The sequence below is a fragment of the Solanum pennellii genome, chromosome 7 (assembly GCF_001406875.1).
Source record: "Solanum pennellii chromosome 7, SPENNV200".
NCBI classification, from domain to species: Eukaryota; Viridiplantae; Streptophyta; class Magnoliopsida; order Solanales; family Solanaceae; genus Solanum; species Solanum pennellii.
Genome location: NC_028643.1, coordinates 39,089,899 through 39,096,805, shown reverse-complemented (window position 1 = coordinate 39,096,805; position 6,907 = coordinate 39,089,899).

Here is a 6,907-nt window from a genome sequence, read left to right as displayed (position 1 = left end):
CTAGCTGGTCGTATTTGTGATATAGCAAACTGGAGGCTGAAACTTAGACGACTTGAAGCTACTTGACGAACTTGATTAAATTTTTGAATGAGACGAATTAATATATATATAGATATTAATCAAAAAGCTTTTTTCAAAGAATGAAATAATTAACTTAACAAAATCGAATAACTAAAAGTTATGAATAAATGAAATTAAACTAATTTATTTGGCCATTTAAATTAAAGTAAAATCTTTTCGACACGATTTTCAAATATTTATGGAATGCAGTAATTGTTTATAAAATTCATATGAAATACTTTTTACTAACTATAATTTATATCAGTCAACTAAGATCGCTAAAATGACAATGAAAAGTGTTCAACTTTTATAAAACTAATTATTCTCAATCGTTTGGGAATTAAGAAGCTCATGAATTAATATATATCGGGAAAATTCAAAATTGGGTGTTAACAACCCTTTGGGGAAAGAGGTCTCAAAGGTGAATTAGATCCCATACCTTGTTAATTGATGAATATTTATGGAGTAAATTGACCCTTTGCATCCCTTAAACCCTCCACTAGCTTGGTCTTCAATGGTGTTTTCCACTAGAGAGAAGGAATAGAGTTGTTTTGTGAGTTGTGATTAGTCTAATGGGGTTGGGGTCTTTATCTGGGGGGTTAATTAACTTTATTAGTCTTTCCTAATCCTCTTAATAACGACCTAACCCTTTAATTAATTAATTGGAGTTAAGTGAAAACGTGCAGCAAATTGGACCCCTCACAAACGAGACCCCGATGGACAATTCGTCTGTGAGACAACGGCCACAGGACCTTTCCATCCGGTTGGTCTGTCGTTTTGGTCAAATCATGGTCAAAACCAGTCTTGGTAAAAATTCCTATGTGTTCTCCATCGATTGACACACGGATCATCGACTCCAAGTCGTTGGTGACACTACCTTGGGAAGTTTTTTTTTACCACAAACGCAAGGGTCCTCCTCAAGGGCGTTTGGTCGGTCCTTGAGGAGTCGTACCCAAAAGTTTTGACCATGAATCAACTTAAACATATAATAGACACCCTTACACCAATTTACATCATTTTCGGACTTCTAAAAGCTAGTCCAATAGGCTAAGGAACGGTAGTACCTCATTGAACTAGTTTCCGGATGTCATGGACGTTCTTGGACGTTTTGGTTTCTAGACTTCCTAAATGACTTATATTCATTAAAATTGACCTTAAAATAGTGTCTTGACCTTCATACACTTATGTTAGGCTCTAGAACACGTATTGAATTTTCAAAATGTTACATCTATCCGCTTTCGCCTTAATAATACCATAAACTTACGTTTTATAATGCGATATGCATCTGGTTTCACCATTAGAATACCATAAATTATCTTTCTTAGCATGGGGATTTATGTCTATCCATTTACGCCTTAATAATATCATAAAGTTACCTTTATTGATGTGGGAATTTATATCTATCCATTTTCTCTTTAAGAATACCATAAAGTTACTTTCTTAGGTTGGAGATTTATATCTCTCCTCTTTCCCCTTAAAAAGTACCATAAAGTTGACTTTCCTAATGCGGGGAGTTATATCTATCTGCTTTCGCATTAAGAATACTATAAAATTACCTTTCTTAAGGCATGGATTTATATATATCCGGTTTCGCCTTAAGAATACCATACAGTTACCTTTGTTAAGGCATGGATTTATATCTATCTTATTTCACCTTAAGAATAGCATAAAGTTACCTTGCTTAAGGCAGACATTTATATCTATCCTCTTTTTGCCTTAAGAATACCATATAGTTCCCTTTCTTATGGCGGAGATTGATGTATGTTCGCTTTCGCCTTAATAATACCATAAAGTTACCTTTTTTAGGGAAGAGATGCGTGTCCATCCTCCTTTAGCCTTAAGATTACCATAAAGTTTTTAGGGTTTTGCCCTGGTTTTCTTTTCATCTTTGAAGTTTATTTTTTTTCATAAAGAAAACTCAAAGTATTACCATAAATGCTTGAATTTTTTCTGAAAGGAGATTATCATTTTCTTCCATATTTGGTTTATTTTTTTCTAAGAGGAAAAGCTTAAAGATCTATAAATTTAAGATCCTCATTCTCATAGTATAACATAGTATCATCCACAATGTAGACGTTTAAAAATTTAGTTTGTGGGGATATTTATCCTCTCAATAATTAATAATTTTTTGTTATATTAATTTGCTTATAATAATATTATATTTGTAGTAAAACTTTTTATATGTTATGTATCAATCCTATCATATACAATTGTAAGCTTATGCATGACGCCCTAATCACCTTCAAAACTCAACAAGTGGTATCAGAGCACATAGTTCAAAGATATCATTGTTCAATGATCTAAGGCTTGAATGAGGTTAAACAAATTCTCAAGTGGTTTCAAATCAATTTGTAACTAATTTGATGCTATAGAAGATTTTTCTCCATCCACATGCGGAGAAAAGATTTAAAACATATTTTCAATATTGTTGTTGCTGCATCTCTCAACATATACATAGATATATTTAAATTATTTTTAAAACATGTAATTTAAACTTTATTTTTAACCATGACAAGCAGAACTAATGTTGACTATGTAAGGAACAAAGGTATCATGCATGTGAATAAGATGGATCAAATTTTGTCAAGAAAATCCAACCAATAGGGGAGACTTGTTACGATTTTACCCTGATTTTCTTTTCCTGTTTGAAGTTTATTTTTTCCTTTGAAGAAAAGTCAAAGTATTACCATAAATGTTGACCATTTTCTGAAAGGAAAAAAATATAATTTCTTCCATATTTGGTTTATTCTTTCTTAGAGAAAAAGTCTGCATATTTATAAATTCAATATTTCCTATTCTCATAGTATAACACAATAGATTCCGCAATTTAGACGTTTAAGAATTAAGTATGTGGGGAGATTTATCCTCTCAATAATTTATAATATTTTTCTTATAATAAGATTTTGTTTTTTTTTATATGTTTTTTTTGTTATTTATCAATTATATCATATGCAATTGTAAGTTTCTGTATGACACAAAATCACCCTCTATAATCCAACAAATGTTACCTTTCTTAAGGTGGGTATAAGTATTCTTCCCTTCGAGTTATAAGACTACCTTCTGCACGGATCATCCTTTGAATCCTACCTAAAAAAAGAGGGGTGGGGGAGGGAGGGGGGAGGGAAGACAACACAAAGAATACACAAGTAGAGGAGAAATTGTTACCTGTCAAGAAGTTTGAGACTTGAAAGTCATGCTAAGCTGACAAGGTTACACTTGAAACAATATTTTGTTGGTGATACTAAAGAACTTTGAGTAAAATTTTGAGATATTACAACCCTTTTTAATGACGATGTTCTGACATTGAAACATAAATATTTGCGAGGCAACAAAAATCTGAAATCACCTACATGACAAAATCTAGAGCTAACCTCAAAAAATAATCCAGAAACATTCTTAAGGTATTAAATATTGAATTTCAGATATGTCGTAGATCTTTGTGTCTAGATCAAAAATAAATAAGCGTCTTTTGATTTCGTTGTTTCTACGTCAAGACACGAGAATTTTAGTAAAGCCACCACATATCAATAATTTTAAGAATGACAGAATCTAGAGCAAAGTTTAAAATATCATCTAAATAATATTCTAAAGATATTAAATCTTGAATTTTAGATATGTTGTAGAACTTTGTGTCTTTATTCGGAAAAATTTAGAGGCTTGTGATTTTGTAGTTCCTACATCAACACACGAGAGTTTTAGTAAAATCACCTAGATCTGAAAATTCTAGCTAACTTAAAAAATTCATCTAGAAAGATTCTGAAGGTATTAAATTCTAAACTTTGGATATGTTAGATATACAGAAGTCTAGTTTCTGGAAAATCAAACTGTTCATAATTTCAAATTTAGTACAATGATATGTGAATTTTCTATGACAGACATGTGAAGATATAAAAGAGTGATGAATATCTAAAAAAGGAAGGAAGATTACCTTGAATTATGCCCCTTTTGTCATAGGCTTACAGCTTACGATCTCTAATTCAAGACAAAATTGCAGAGACAATGTACCTTTTTATAGATGTCATGTGGTGGAAATAAAATTCTTCTCCTAGTTCAATTACAGTTTCTTTTTGGCTAGAACAACAGAAAAGGGTATGAATATGAAATTGAGTGTGACTACAATTCCTAGTTCAATTAAAATTCTTTTTCAATAGAAAATGACATGAATTTAAAATTGAGTGGATCTACAACTCCTAGTTAAACTACATTTTGAACTTGAATGGCATCATAAAATGTCTCTGCTAGACCAATATCAATTTCTTTTTGCCTATTCTAAAGTAATTGACAGAAATATTATCCTAGTTGAATTGGTTTCCTATTGATTTTTAACAAGCATTTATTTGCCTCGTATCATTAATATAATTGGCCAAATATATGTCTGAAAAGGGCAGACTCACGTGCCTTCTCCAATTACATGCATTAGAGTCGGAAAATAAAATACACATTGCATTAGCATGGTAAATAAATTATTATTTAATCAGTACTTCAAGTTTGGTCATCGGAAAAAAAAACATCTTGACGAGACTTGAAGCAGGGGGCATTTGTAATAATCAATAATTTATTCAAATATAAATTTATTAAAATGATTCGGATTATATTACATTAATTAATATATTAGTACAAATAAATATTAGGGATTAATATAACTAAACTAATTATTTAAATTCAATAAATATGAACTTAATTAAAAATATGCTCCATAAAGCCCATATGTCATGTAACTTAAATTTGATTGACCGAAGGGAATCTTATTCCAACCATAACTCCCCTAGTCTAAAACTATATATAGGGGTCTTCATAATTCAGAAAAGAGGACAAGAATTTTTAAACAAGAAGCTAAAGAAAGCTCATGGATCAAAAGCCGCAGATTTCTCTACAAGTTCAAGAACTTAAGCATCCATGTTTTAAGAACGAGCAAAATAAGGAACGACAAAGATCAAGAACAATCAAGATCAAGATTGTCGGATTCAATATAAAGCTCGAAAGCCTTGAGTTCAACTAGAATGTCAAGATAAAGATAAAGTTCAAGTCAAGACGAAGATCAAGTCCAAGTTCAAGTTGAAAATCACGATTAAGGTCAAAATAGAGACAAGATCAAGAGAAATCCAAAGTTCAAGATCAAGCTCAAGAGCCGTTGAATTTATATTTGAAAAGGAGAATTCAGAAAAAAAAACATAGAGATTGTAACACTCACACTAGAATAATAAAAAGATTGTTCCATAATTTTCCTTTCTTGATTATTAATTTCTCGACACAAATTTTATTTTCTACAATATGTAGAGTAATTAAAACTTGTATCAATAGTGAATGAAACAAGTAATTCAATTCTAACAAATCAACCAATAAATTGCAAAAAGAATTAACTTGTATTTAAAAGTACATTACACAAATACTGAAGTTGAATTAGAAGAGAAAATTAACCACGAATAAAAAAGTAATTAATGAAAGACTAGACACAGATACATAAAGTGAATTAAACTTATATCAATAATGAATTAAACAAACTATCTAATAGTAACATATAATAAAATACAAATCAATTAAATTTTCATTAAAATGTATTACACAATATTAATGTTCTAGAAGTGAGAATTAAAATTAAATGAAAAATATTACTAATGAAAGACAATAGAATAATGTATAAACTGAAATAAACTTGTGTTATTCATAAAAAAAATATGTATTTTAAGTTTCTTATAAATTATTTTGGTTTGTATCATAACATCACTATTGTTTGCAATATGCATTATAAATATAGTGTGCATATATTATAAATTTATAATAAGTGTGTTACCTAATCATTTGGTTGGTATCATTAAGAATAGAGTAAAGTTTGCAGTATGTGATATGAATGTATAGTTTAAGAATAAAACATATATTATATGATTATTATAAATTATTTTTATTAGTATCACTAACAAAATGAGTGACGATTGCAATACGTATTATAAATGTGTCACTTTAAGGTTTTTCCCCTTTACATAGACCTCTTCATACACATAATTATATATATATATCGAGTATAGATAGCCCCTTCGTTTAGGAAGATTACATGGCCTTCTACTTTTATTGTACATACACATATATAAGATAGAAAATACTCTTAATGATTGTTTCATCTCATAACCATCTAACTAGATTAGCAATTTTGTTATAGCCCATACATCAATGAAAAGAGAGCCACATATAGGCTTTATACAATCCGTACTCAAATAAAAGGAGATAGAATATAAGAGTCATAGAACTAAAATAATAACATAAGCTCGAAATTGGCATCGCCCTCGGAAAATGAGGACCTACCCTACTTGGATGATCAAAGGATCCAAATCTTCTTCAAGTAGACTTCCCAAAAAACTCAACGATCGGAACCTAAAAATGTTGGGGCAAAAGGAAGAAAATGGGATTAGTACGCCACTTGTACTAAGTATGAGATCACATGCACATATATGATCCAAACATGCTCAAAAAAAGACATTTGTTAAAATATGCATTTCTCCCTAAGAAATCATTATGCACATCCAACAAGGTTATACCAATCAGCATTTAATAATTATTGAGTCATAGGCATATTCCTCATAATACAATAAGAATCAAGTATAGTCAAGTCAACCTTTCATATCATGTAGATAGATATATACTCAATTAACTCCTTCACCAAGTCAAATTTAACAATAATCATGAATAAGAGTACATTTAATTATAAGAAATCAAGACAATTACCCATGAATCCTTACTCAATCAAGAAACCCAACAAGAACCATGACTAACACCCTACTTCACATTACATGACATTAAGATGTACATTTCATCTTACTTTAACAGTATAACCCAACACATACTCATAAGTGAA